At 37.4% G+C, this 13,443-nt stretch overlaps 1 protein-coding gene across 2 annotated transcripts in view; it reads right to left on the bottom strand.

Annotated features, from left to right (window-relative positions):
- The window catches only part of cntfr (ciliary neurotrophic factor receptor), a 227,353-nt gene that overhangs the window by 193,814 nt on the left and 20,096 nt on the right, over nt 1–13,443 (bottom strand). For both annotated transcript variants that reach the window (XM_082538883.1, XM_082538884.1), the window contains exon 2: nt 883–923. The gene's annotated coding sequence lies outside the window, so the exon portion shown is untranslated. The remainder of the gene's footprint in view (nt 1–882; nt 924–13,443) is intronic.

The raw sequence follows: 13,443 nt of genomic DNA, 5'->3' as shown, positions 1-13,443 counted from the left end.
AAAGCATTGCTCCAGGCACGGATTTCCCTGTGTAACCTTATAGTCCTTAGCTGTCAGTATGAATGCATGGCATTGGCCTGAATGGAATCTGGATATCTGTCGACGTGTGTGTCCGTGCTGTCTGTGTATTTCTTGTATATATGTGTGTACATACATGCAGGTGTGCAGTGTCTGCATACCTACAGTTTCTGTATCTGATCACTGACATGTATGTGTTGCTGGAATTTCTGGACAGGGGAACTCTGCCTCTACAGAGTCCTTTCAACACCCGCCGCTCCATGCGCACGCACACACAAGCACATCACACATCCTACCGCTGACACACACATGTCACCACAGCAACCAGATACAGCTGAAGACATGCTACTGACAGAGAAGGAGAGACCACCATACTGGCAGACCAGAGCTTTTCAAAGAGTAGAGCTACTGGGATCGCTTATTACTTTTTTTTTTTTTCAAATATTTTTTTTCTTGAGAGCCAAAAAATTTCATATTCATCATCTCATCAAGTACCTGAAGGTGTATATTCACACTTACATTATTTTTACCACATGGGACTCACATTGACTGATTTAATCTTGAATGCTCACTGTCAAAACCATCATCGTCAAAGTGGTGTGATGTAAGTTTCATGTGTCACCACGACAGATTTACGAGATGATGCAATCTCACTACTGACATGGTTAGGCAGGAAAACAAAGAGGCGAACAAGCTTTTTTGCCTGTTTGTGGTGAACATTAAATGCACTTTGTAAAACACGATCAGCACAATGCATCATAAAGCTAAACTGTAAATAAAGGCAAGAAAACAAGTCAGATTTGAGTTTTGATCTACAGAAAGCATGCACACACACACACACACACACACAAGAATTAAACTTACTTCTGACAGGGCAAAATGTCAGCACGTTCCTCCTCTTCACCCTGTCAAAAACAACATGGAGTTAGTCACTGCATACACTAAAAATGCACTGTTAAGGATTTGACATCAGGATATGAGAATCTGATCTTTAAAGAGATTGAGCAGTCATTTAAAAATGGGGGGATTTAGGCCTGCCTTTCCCTAAGCTTTTTGAACACGACAAAGTGGTCACAACCTCTAAAGAGTGATTATCTGTGGTGAGGTTGAGAATATCATCAGGTCATCCCTATCTTTGCAGTCTAGTCCCCCCCCCCCCCCCCCCCCAAAAAAAAGCATACATAAAAACAGTCAATGTCAGTCAAAAGTGAGCTCTATCTAAAAGAAAGATTTGAAACATTACTGTTGAAAAGTAGAACATCCGGCTAAAAATACTAGCAAACCCCACCAAAGAGACTCTAAAACTGCACTTCCAGTTTGAAGCAGGCGACACATTACCATTTTGTAAAAATATAAAATATGAATGCATCCACACCATATCCTGTCTTTGCAGTCTTATCTACCCCCTACCCACCCTTCTCCACCGCTTCTTCCTCCCATCTGGCTTTCATTTTCTCCACCTGCCCATCAGTCTGCAGGCAGAGACAGGTGAGCCTATTACACGCTTCTCACATTCTGCTAGACACACTCACAGATACACACACAAAAACACTCTAGCTCCACTTCATGGTAATTTAACTTGCCATGCACATCAGCCAAATCTGCTGCGCTGTAAAACGGCTGTTACCGCAGCCACGTCATGCTTCTGATGAAGTGGTCTAGTGTCCAGTATAAAAGCTACAACAAACTCCATTACAGTCTGCCGAATCATAGATAATGGATACGAGTGAAGAGGTTCAGCCCTAAAATTTCTATTTTGTGGTTTTGAAAAAGTGAAATGTTGAGCATTGGAAAAAATAAAAGATAATCGGAGCTCCTGTTAATAAATTACAATTATTGTGTGACTTGAATAATATAGCCAAGGGTTAAAGTGGGATAGAGCAGGTGAAAGAACCCTAAGTTCTGGTGTAGTGGGAAGCAGGTGAAATGAATCAGAAATGAAATAATTTTAGATAATAATGTCCGTTGTGGGGTGTAGCAAATCCAGCTGACCTATGTTGCTGCTGTATTTTACTGCTCTTTGTGGATTTAGCTCACTACATTCTGGAATACAGCAGATGCTAGATGAGTGATATCGTGGCTGCTTTCCAATCAGTATAAAGGTGGATTTAGCCAACTGTTACTAAATAACTTTATCAAATTGATGACTCCTTCAGGAAGCAAGTCTTGTTACTCTTCTGGACACTTATTTGGGCAGTTATTTTGAAGCACTCTTTCAATTAACTTTCATTTTAATGGTCAAGGGGACATAAAAACTACAGAACATATCCAGTTAAATCTGATAAAAATCACTTAAAAGTTGGCTGACGTTGCACAAATATGGTTTTAAATCTTTCAGCCTTGAAAGATATATATTGTACCACAGTCTTTACTGTTGCAAAATTCCCCCATAAATTTCTTGAGGATTCTTTCAGTACCATATCTCTTGATTATAATGTCTGCTACCCAGGACCTAAAGTAGTGCCGACTGTAGATACCACTGCATTAGTTCAGCAACGTCCATCTTTGCAAAGTTTACCGCAATACTGCTTACTACACAATTTAGCCAATACAGTAAAGTGGTTAAACTAGGTAGTATAACTAATGTTGAGCAGCAACATTTGAATAACAAATTTATTTAAGTGATGTATATTACTGCAAAGTTTTATAGCAGATTTCTACTGTACAGCAGGGTTTAGTGTTTCGAAAAAACAAAAAAACCTCATCCGAGGATTTATTATTAGATTTTTTTTAAGTAAGCTAACACATCTAATATATACTACTAAAAGTGATGATCAGTGCACTACACAGCACAAAGCACATGCCTGGTCATTAAGAACTGCAATATCATTAAAATAAAAACAAACGAAAATCTCTTTGCTTAATAATGATGAAACGGAAATAAAAGTTATGGCCTTACTATGTAAATCCTGTTTTAATCAACTGCTCAGTAAACATTGTTGGCCAGGATTCATCTGTCCACTTTACAATATGAAAAAGCTTGAATTGTGCAGCATAAATAAATCCTATCAGAACTGTTATTCTTCCTACCTTCATCCTTTAGTTTTCAGTTCATTAAAAAATGTTGTCAGATATCCGGTCTCCTAATATTTTCTGGTATAGATGAACTGAACTGAATTCGGTATAACTTGTTGTTCTTGAAGGTTATTTATTTATTTTCAGAAATCTTGTCTGCCTGCCTGGTTGGGTGGTGGGAAGGCAGAGATAACAGGTGTGTGTGTGTGTGTGTGTGTGTGTGTGTGTGTGTGTGCGTGTGTGTGTGTGTGTGTGTGTGTGTGTGTGTGTGTGTGTGTGTGTGTGTGTGTTTGCCATGGGGACAAGGAGGATGGGGTAGTGGGTTACTGGTGGCAATGCTGCAGAACATGTTATCATGTGAAACATCCCCTTTAAGACAAGTACACACTTTGTACCCATCACTCACTCTACCTCTTCTTGTTTGCTCCCCTGATTCTCTCCCTATTTCAGTCTCTCCTGGAGTTTTTGTTTCTTTACACAAACACATAAACCTTTTTCTCTAATTGTATCCTTCTTCCAGACTTTGACACCAGCTGAACTTTTCCAATTCAGCAGTTTTTCTTTAAACAATTTCAGAATCACTAAGAACAAACCATCATTAATAACACTAAAAACAAAAAGTGCAGCCTTCAACAATAAGTAAATAGATAAATATTTTAAAAAAGTAAATCAGCAGTAATCTATTCACCAGGTCTCCAGGTGCAGTTGACAGTTTTAGCAGGAGAGACTAAAAATATTTATGTGGATAGTCAAAGCGTGATTATTAAAGAAAGGATGACTGAGGGAGAAAACAAGGAGGAGCTGAATAGAGAACAGTAGCAGAAGGATTAAAATAGATAGATGAGAATGCAAACTGAGAGACTCTCAAGAGATAATTACAAACTCAGCATGTGTGTTTTCAACACCCCCATAACAGCAGATCACCCTGGTTCAGCAGCCAGAGATATCTGAGTTCCTTCTTACTAATACTTTTTAATAATCCTGACTCTAAAGCATCAAGGTGTGGGTGAATTTTCACTTTAGTGGGCAGCAAAATCACGGTAAAACCTCAAAATCATGGCTTAAAATCAGGTTTTAATTATAACATGAAGTTTTCTCAGTATGACTGTTTGCCTTGTGTACAGACTATTTATTATCCAGATGCTGGGCTTGTGTTTATCAAATCACCTGATTTCTTTAGTATGACTTGTGAAAAAGTTTTCATGAATAAGGTCAAAGTTTAGGAGGAATCAGGTTCAGCTCAAACATATTAAAAAAAAAAAAACTGTGAAAACCGTGACTACTAAACTCACATATATATCTTCACATATAAAATCACATATTGGTGATTTTAATTCCCAGTCACTATTATTTGTTCTCAAAGTATTACATGTTTTATGTCAGTAGTATTTCATTGATCAAGATTGCATGTGTGATCCAAATGTTCCTTTCATTATTTAACAAGTACTCATAACATACTAGACATGCCATCACAGAGCTGGTGAATAAAAGGAGGAGTTGATTCCACACTGAAATATATCTGAAATATTAACATTAATATCTTACTGCTATCAAATGAGGACAGAAGAAGAAAAAAAACCAACCCTAAACTAAACATAGAGAATTTAAAGATTTAGCTGTCATTGGTTGAATGCTATTATAAATCAATGGGCTGAAAGGAGATTCGCTGAGCTGCACATTGCACAAAATCCAATGTGAATTCAGGCAACAATCCCTCAGTTCTCTCAGTCTGCTCTGTTTCCCTGCTCTTTCTGCTAAAACCAGAGCTATTAATACCGAGCAGAGGACTCAGATTAAGAAGATAAAGACTAAAAGAGCATATAGCAACAGAAGCTATGAACATAGTAGGAGGTAAACCTACTGACAACAGGTTGACCTGCTATTTTATTTGCAGATTACATTTGAGTGTTTTGTTTTTGAGTGACTGAGAACCTTCACAGACATTTGAGTGTTTAAAAAAATCTAAATTATATCAAATTAAATTATTTATATTCACCCAGCACCACAAAATGTAATGAAAGCAGAATTAAATTCATGACTTTGTAACTTTTGTTCTGTTCAATATGACAATGCTATGTCATATTGCAAGTTCTTCTGTGTAAAGGACACACAGAAGACATATTAGCTGAAGCAGCATATGTAAAGTCTCACCAAGAAAAACAACAGAATTGGTTTTAGATCCACATTTAAACAAACAAAAATCATATTGGTTATTTCACTACATCCCCTGGATTTTTAGAGGGTTGCAACAAATTGGGTTTTGTCTGGGGTTTAGAAAAAAAAATTCACAGGTGTATTTGTGACAATTTTCATTGTGTAGTTATGACAGAGCAGTGAGGCGACATTTCAGATCATCTTGAATGCAAATTAAAGGAAACTAACAAAAAAACCCAAACAAACAAAATAGACCAAAAAAAATAAAGTTAAAAAACTCATAAGAAGCCTGCAGTGAAAGACGCAAGGATTGCATAGTTAAGATGTTAGGAGAGGGAACTGGAGGCAGTGAGTTCAGGCTATAAGCCTTATAATCTGCTTCATAACTGTCATCTGACATCACTGCAGCAGATGCTTCATCTTGGATCATGTTCTGTCTGCCTGTTCTAAATAATGGGTAGGGGTCTTATTGTCATACTGTACTCTGATGAAAATGAAGAGGACTGAGGGAGAGCAGAAAAAGGCCATTGTTTATTATCCCACTACAAAACAGGGTGGAGAGGGCGCTCAGCCATAGACTGCACGAACATAGAAAAAGATGGACACAGAAGGAGGGGTGACAAGCAAACCAGCTCCTATACAGCTTTTGTTTTGTTTTGTTTCTCATTTAGTGTCACAACCTAACTAGTTAGTCACCTAGCTCAATAAGAAATGCTTAATGTGACTTTTAGTGAACTGCATGCAAGTTGGGAATTTGCATCTGATGAGAATAATCTAATTTATTTAATCAGGAGCAAAAAAACAGCAAGAAGAAAATAAATCTAAAATGGAAAGTAATGATTTCCCTCAAGGATTTTTTTCTTTCTTTCTGAAATACAGACAGCCAATTCACTGAATGACCTTCATTGGAAATTAACCTACAGTGATAACACTGAAAGCCAGTTCAGAAGCGGCAAATGTTCTCCCTTCATCCTTCATATTAACATTGTTTACCATGCTGCATTTCATGTTTATTTCCTCAACAAAAGAAAAGAAAACACGATGTTCTCGTTCTCCCTTTTGGCTCTTTGTGTCAGTCTCTCAGTCATCTTTATTACATTCAGTGTTCATTGCAGCTTGGTGTCTGTCTTTAACTTCAGGTTTACATATATGGTCAGCAAGGAGAGGTCAACCATGGGGCTTGAGGCTGCAATCACCTGTCAGCCTCACTCTCACTCCACCTACAGTAGTCAAGTTAATTAAGTGATTTAAGAGAGGAAAGCTGCTTTGCACACTATAAATGATTTCTTGTTAGTAGACATGACAAAAACAGAATTATGGAAAAGAGAGCAGCACTGTACATGACAGAAAATCAGCTTTTGATTTCCTGCCAGCCCATAACAGATGGCCCAAGGCTTTTGCTTTTTCTCATAAATTTAAATCAATTTTGCAATTAGTAGACGTTAAAATAGTAAAATTTTGACTTGATATGGTAGTTGAATGATCATATGTCTCAACATTTAATTAAAAAAGTAAACCTTTTATTGAAAATTATTTTATTTTATTTTATTTAGCTTTTTTTTTTCCAGAGCTGACTCATGGATATCTGGTTAGGTATGTCATTGCTACGGGTTTTCAGATTTATAAGTAGGCAAGTAGACTATGGTGGACTATTGCTGGGCAAGACTTTATTAAAAAAAATGTTAATAATTACTTACATTTCAATGAAATAACAATCCATAGTCTTTACCTTTTTTAATAACTTGTTTGAACATTACTGTAGAGTTGACTTTGAGTGTTGCACATGTATGGATACTGAATCTGCAGATGAAGCAGTTTCTATACTAATTGCAGTCTTGTTGGGCTAGATACCTAACCCCAAATTACTCCCAATGGATCCATTGAAGACTGAGTGTATACATGATAGGCTGGCATTTAAAGGCATAAAATAAAAGTAATTTGAGTGCCCGGTAAAAGCAGAAAAGTACTATAAAATTAGTCCATTTATAATTTACCATAATGCAAACAAAGACACTATTCATAATTGAGAAGGGCTTCATTTAAAGAGTGCTTTTGAAACAGCAAAAATAGAATGATTGCTTAAAGAATAAGAAAATGTGTAAATGTCAAGAAAGCTGGGAAGACGTATGGCTTATGGCCTATAAGAGCAGGTTTCTGTCAGTGTCATAAAATGTGTTAGATTTAAACATCAAACCTATTTAAATTTAAGCTATTTGAAAAAGATAAATATTTATGTATGTCAGAAGTACATACAGACAGGCATTGTACCATTATTAACGTTACGTATTCCTTATTGATAATTCCTTTACATTTTCTTATAGGAATGAACCCGGTGTACTAACAAGTTCGCCAGGTGTAACCTCTTCATATTCCAGCCTCAGTTTTGCATGAACAATATTACCAGTCAGAAAGTGATAATTTTACTGTGGGTCAAGTTGATAAAATCAATTGGAAATGTTCAAAGTAATTAAAAATGGGCAAAGACAGACGATAGAAACCCCAGAAGCAAGTTCAGTTGATACTCTACTCTCATTATTGAGAGTGCACCATGAAATATGGCATACAAGACGGGAATACAAGTGAGCAGGGAGTAAAGAGAGGTAAGGTATGAGGTAAAATGAAATGCTAAATTAAAAGATAAAATTAACTGAAAGAAAAAGTCTGTTACAGCCGTTTTAAATATGAATGTAAAAACTATCTTAAATATTTTTTATGTTACAGTAATAATACTCTCTTTTTATGTTGAATAGTGTACTTGATTTTGCTTTCGTTCTCTCAAACCACTACTTTCATTGATTGAGCCACCTTTTAACTGCCTGCTAGCTGATTGCACTGAAACCCTTTGAGACAAAAAAATAATAAAATAAAAATAAAGTAAAATTAAATAATTAGATAAGGTGGTTTGCCCAGAGGACTACAATGGTGACTGGGAAGCTTGGCAGACCAAAGAATGACGGCATCTAATACGGGAAAAGAAGAGATACAGAGAAGGAGAGAAGGTAGTTAGAAAATGGTGAAATGACTGGCAGACTGATAATAAAAGGCTGTCATCTCTACTGAGCCGTGAATAAAGGACTGGATGAAAATGTGTTGAAAACAGAGTGGAAGGTATGGAAGGCAATGAGAAAGACACTGAGAATAACTGGGGTTATCTAGCAATGTTAAAGTAAATTTTCACCTCTTCTAGACACTGAGAGAACTGTGAGAGCGAAGGGTTAGTGGTAAAGAGAAAGCAAGATACAAAAATGGAAGAATCAAGAAAGGAAGATGAAATAAGCTTAAAAACAAGCCTAGGATGTAGGCAAAGTGCAGAGGCAAAAGGGCAAAAAAAAAGGAAAGCAAGACAGCAAATGTTGTCAAAACTTGGCGAGTGATAGAAGACATTGATCACAAGGCCAAGTAGATGGATAGCAAGAAAGATCAAATGGGAGAGATGAAGGGAGAACAGAAGAGCAAACTGGACTAAAATGGGCTTAAATGCCTATCACAAAGGAATGAGGAGGGAAATCAAGAGATAAAGACCGAGGGGAGGGAAGGCAGAGACAGAGAGCAAAATGGTGTGAAATTGACATGAAAATGGAGTTATGGTGGTGGGGGAGTGTGCTTCGTGAAAAGCCAACATGCTGACACCTGAGGTTTGTGAGGGTTAGAGTAGGTTGGCTCAGCATGATAAGATAACTGCCACCTTATCTGTGGCTGTCAGAACACTAACACACATACACGGTGACATATCAACACAAATGCAGCTCACACACAGTTTGACCAGGGAAAAGCGGTCAAAACACTATTGGAAGATTGGCAGACTGTGACAGGAATTGAGTCTGATGTCTATTTGTGTATTGCTGTGCGTGTGCCCATGCGCTCATGCGTGCGTGTATACTGTACATGTGATAGGCGGTGCAGACGCAGATGTGAATGAGGCTGTAGCAATGACACTAAAGTAAATAAGTAATTTTGATCAGGTTTTGTCACAGATTCGACACTGATTTAGAAGTTTTCAATGAAGGGACTAATGTATACTTGTGCAGGTTTTTGTCAATTACACAAACATTTTAAATACAAACATTTTGTGCAAGTAGAGGTTCCTCCCAGTCTACCTAAGTAAGCTGTTTGTTGCCATGTCGATGACCATCGATCAGGATGCTGGTTTACTTGCTCCCAGTTCCTAAGTCTTACTCTACGCTGTAACTGTCAGAAACAAACTGTCTCTCACCGTGACTTGTATTTAATCAATGTTTCAGTTGTGAAAGCCAGGCCCGGCTGTAAGGAATATAGACCACTGTGTGGGCTGAGAACAGATGAGAAATGAAAGAGTTTAAAGCAGGAGAGAAAGAAAAAAAACATTATGAAGGAATCAAAGAAGTAAGAAAAAGTGTGTGAAGCCTTTTTATAATGCTTAGCTGTGCCCTAGCATAATGCAGAAATAAAAAAATTATTAAAAAACATAGTTAAATGATCAAGTGTTTAATTAACTGTTAGCACAGTTTTAAGAACACAAGCATATTCATCCATTTGGACAGGCCTTATTAATGACAGGATTTCATGTTGGTGGTATAAAAAAACAATATATACATGCATATAAGTTCATTTAATGGTTAGAAGTTTTATGTATTTGTTACTAGATTTTATTTTTCATCTTTAACATTTGTGTAAATACTTATTAATTACTGTGAAAACTGATTTTTCTTCAGCAGAAGCATAGAAAGCAACTGAACGGACAGAAGGAGACCAACGTTAAATCCCTCGTGCAATTAGTCTGTGGGATTTAACAAAATATCTGCATGCCTTAAAAGTATTCCACAGACATCCTGTGCATAAAAGGACAAACAAATATTGTGTCCCCAAAGGGGATCAGTGCAGTGTAGTTTAAAATTATAAAACAAATCAACATCATGATCTGCCATCATTACTTTGGCATAGAGTCAGGGATAGAGATTGAATTTTTATACCCCAGCTGGTTTGATGTAAAGGCTGTGACAGCCAGTCTAACGGTCATCTAGAGCCATAAATGTTAATTAACAGCCTAAGCTGCTGGACATTCAATTTCCTGCTCTAGCTGAAAGGAAGGGCTCATAAAAACATGGTCCTTTCACATGTGGATATCTCACATATGTATGTAAGAATATAACCATGTGTAAGTTCTTATGTGTGACTATTTGTGTGTTTTTGTGTGTGTGTGTGTGCAGCTTTATATGTGACAATGTGTGAACGTCTGCATGGTCCAAGGACACACTGTGATGCAAACTGTCCCAAAGGCTCTTCTGTCCTTTTCTAATACAGCAATAAGCCGTCAGCACAAACCATAACTAGCTAATCGCACTATGACAACAGAATAAAGCCACACAGAGACAAAGTCAGGTAAAAGTCAAAGCACAACCACATGAAGGTACACAACCGTATAAGGTCAGGTGAGTTACATGGTGACATCACCAAGAAAAAGTAAAAATAACGCTATGGAATCAAATTACGACTTTGACCACTGTAAAACGTAGGTCATGCTATAACATCACACCACAGCTGTACATGACCTAAATGAGTGTCAGCAGGCTGAACACCAAAAGACATTCAGTATCTGTTTCCTATGTGGACAAAGCACAGCAGAAATGTCATAGATGTTTTGACTCAAAGCACACACACAAACTCTTCCAGAAACTAGACTTAACATTAGGCATCTACCCTACTAACAACTCCAGGCTGTTATTTGTAAAGAATCTCCAGGATATTCAGATTTTTTTTAAAAAGCCTTTAAAACTCTGGATTCATTATCGCAGATGAATATTTTTTTTTTAAATTAAACTGATAGTTCTGTTTCCTCTATGCATTCACACAGTCTCATAACATTACAGTTTCATTAACTGCTGTTTTGGAAAACATTTACTTTTTCATTTTAACAGTTTCGTTGACCTCAAAAACACAATTGCATCTTTTGGGATCTTGCTAACTTGCTCTCGCTTTGTATGCAGTGCTGAATTCTCAGATCAAATACATAGCTTATTAAGCTTCAGGTTTTCAATGCTGTTCAGTTTTCATCAATATGATATTGTGGCTCAAAACACCTCAAAGCAGAATAAGAGCAAGGATATTAGTAGAATCAATAGTGGCCAAGAAGCCAGAACTCAACATATTTTTGTGCATGTATAAATAGTGGGATTGTGGCTGTTCTGTAAATGTCATCACCTACCGTATCATTGTTTTTTTTAGCTGTTTTCTCATTAGCTTTGTTTAAAATCCAACCCTTGCCTGGTGATGCTGGATAATTGATGACAATGGAAATTTTAAAAAAGAAAAAAAAAAGAAAATCCCTTGCTGTGGAAAACAGAACTAATGGACGCCAGCCATGACTCTCTCTTTCCATTTCTGTTGATGACTCTCTTCTCCCCCATGGCTCATCTATCAATCCATTTACCCATTCTACCTCATGTATCCACTGCTCTCTCTCCCCCCTTCTCCTAATATCTATCTAAATGTATTGTAGGCCGTCAGTATTTCAGGCTGGTGTAGTATTCTGACCATGAAGATGTTTTACAGGCGACCCACCCCCACCTTCTCAACCCCCTTTCACCAAACAGATAGGAGTAAAGCTCCCATGTTAGAGCCACGGTTCAGTGGTTTCTAATTATGTGTTCACTGTAGGAGCCTGGTTGGAATATTTCATATAGACCCATGAGGAACAGATAAGAGAGAGAATGGGAAGGGAGGAAGGAACGGAGGACCAAGAGAGAGATACAAATAGATGGAGAGAGAATTTATATCTATACACTTTACATTACATAAATGTTGTTTGTAGTCTATATTGTTCTATAATGAAATCAAACACTAAGGACAAAGATGTTATGAGATCCATCCGTTTTCTTCCACTTATCCAATTCAGGTTCACGTGAGGTTACATGTGCTGTCACAGGGCTAACACAGAGAGACAGACAATCACTCACACCTAGGGTCAATTCAAAATTGGCAATTAACCTAACCTCACTAACTGTGTGTCTTCACACTGTGTGAGGAGAAAACCCAGGGACATGGGGAGACCATGCACACTCCACATAGTAAGCAAACAGAATCGAACGCAGGACCTTCTTGCTGTGCAGCAACAGTGCTAACCACTGTTCATGGGCAAATGTGATATGATGACTGAAAGTAAACTGTGAACTTTTTACTCATTTCTATTCCTTTAGTATTTATGTTTTATTTTTTTAAAAAAAGTATAAAAGTGGCTTTAAAGGCCTCTGTGTCATTTTAATATGAACATAAAATTTTAAAGATATGGTTTGGTTCTTCGTTGAGGTAAAGAGTGTACATCCTTGAGGGGGTGCATCAGTATCCTGTGAGATATGAAACATACTATTTTTTTAAGCTCCGTGATAATCAGCTTTTCCTACACATGCATCACCGCTACCTACATCATTTTAATTATCAAAGACTTTTGGTGATGAAGGACAACGTCTTAAGTTAGCAAGCTTGTCAGCTTGATTAAAGTCTGTTATGTAAAAGACATATCTGTAGCATGCATGTCTATATCTGCTTTTGTTTAGATTCCATCAGAGGATTTGAAATAAAAACAGACTCGTAATAAGGTGCTAAAAACAACCCAACTTCAACAAGGCCAACAATGCGGCGCAAATACACAGATTTGCAAGTTGACAGACCTGACCTGAATTAATTTTTATATGAAGAAATATTGATGAAGAAGTTTGCATACAGTGCAGTGTCCGAACCTTGACCTGCCATTCTTTTTAATCACACAATGAAGGTTAATGTCTCCAGACCTTGCCTTTTGGTTAATTATGCAGTAATTAGAGGGCCTTCTTGACCTTGCAAGTACAGTTAAATGAGCCACATGCATGCTCCCCCAGGAAGACATGCACACATACACAGCAGCTCTTCTCAGGGCTCTTAAATGACTGGTGTCATTAATGTTGGTGTGCAGTTGCCAGATGTAATATTTCCTGTGGTCATTAGACCATCTGGTGGCCTGACTCCTCTCATATCTCTATCTTTCTCTGTGTCTACCCATCTGCAATTCATGTGCTTCACAGCCCATGTCTCTTTATTTCTCTATATTTTACTTCTTCGCATTTCTCCCGTCTTTTCACCCGATTTCCTCTCACCTTTTTCTCTCTATCTACATCTGCCATATTGACTTTTTTAAATTATTTCCTCTCACTTTCATCCTCATGTTGTACACGACTACCTCTTGCTCTCTGGCCACTTCATTCACAGGATTATAATGGCATTCAATTGATATATGTGGTCATTTTG

This window comes from Aulonocara stuartgranti, assembly GCF_965226115.1.
Source record: "Aulonocara stuartgranti genome assembly, chromosome: 7".
Taxonomy (NCBI): domain Eukaryota; kingdom Metazoa; phylum Chordata; class Actinopteri; order Cichliformes; family Cichlidae; genus Aulonocara; species Aulonocara stuartgranti.
The sequence above is the reverse complement of the archived record's forward strand: the minus strand, read 5'-3'. Positions and strand labels throughout refer to the sequence as shown.